Here is a 1,061-nt window from a genome sequence, read left to right as displayed (position 1 = left end):
GGCAGGTAAGGTGACCTGGTATTCTCATCTCTTTAAAAATTTTCCACAGTTTGTTCTCATCCACACAGTCAAAGGCTTTGGCCTAGCTGATAAAACAGTAGATGTTTGCTTGTTTGTTTGTTAATTTGTTTTTAACTCTTTTGCTTTTGCTATGATCCAATGGATGTTGGCAATTTGATCTCTGGTTCCTTTGCCTTTTCTAAATCCAACTTGAACATCTGGACGTGATGGAACTGATACCATGATCTTAGTTTTTTGTTTTGTTTTGTTTTTTGTTTTAATATTGAGTTTTAAGACGGCTTTTTCACTCCTCCTTCATGCTCACCAAGAGGCTCTTTAGTTCCTCTTCACTTTCTGCCATTAGAGTGGTATCATCTGCATATCTGGGGTTGTAGATATTTCTCCCAGAAATCTTGATTCCAGCTTGTACTTCATCCAGCCCAGCATTTTGCATGATGTGCTCTGGTATAAGTAAATAAACAGATTAACAATAAATAGCATTGTCATGCTCCTTTCTCAATCTTGAACCAGTCAATTTTCCCATACAGGTTTCTGTTTCTTCTTGGCCTGCATACAGGTTTCCCAGGAGACAGGTAAGATGGTCTGGTATTCCAATCTCTTTAAGAGTTTTCCACAGTTTGTTATGACCACACCATCAAAGGCTTTTGCTTAGTCAATGAAACAATAGCTGTTTTTTCTGGAATTCCCTTTCCTTTCTCTATGATTCAGTGAATGTGGCAATTTGGTCTCTGATTCCTCTGCCTTTTCTAAACCCAGCTTGAATATCTGGAAGTTCTCGGTTCACATAATGCTGAAGCCTAGCTTAGAGGATTTTGAATATAACCTTACTAGCATGGGCGATCAGAGAAGGCAATGGCACCCCACTCCAGTACTCTTGCCTGGCAAATCCCATGGACAGAGGAGCCTGGTAGGCTTCTAAGAGTCCGCTAAGAGTCGGAAACGACTGAGCGACTTCACTTTCACTTTTCACTTTCATGCATTGGAAAAGGAAATGGCAACCCACTCCAGTGTTCTTGCCTGGAGAATCCCAGGGATGGGGA

The sequence above is a fragment of the Capra hircus genome (genome assembly GCF_001704415.2).
Source record: "Capra hircus breed San Clemente chromosome X unlocalized genomic scaffold, ASM170441v1, whole genome shotgun sequence".
NCBI classification, from domain to species: Eukaryota; Metazoa; Chordata; class Mammalia; order Artiodactyla; family Bovidae; genus Capra; species Capra hircus.
Note: the sequence above shows the minus strand (reverse complement) of the source record.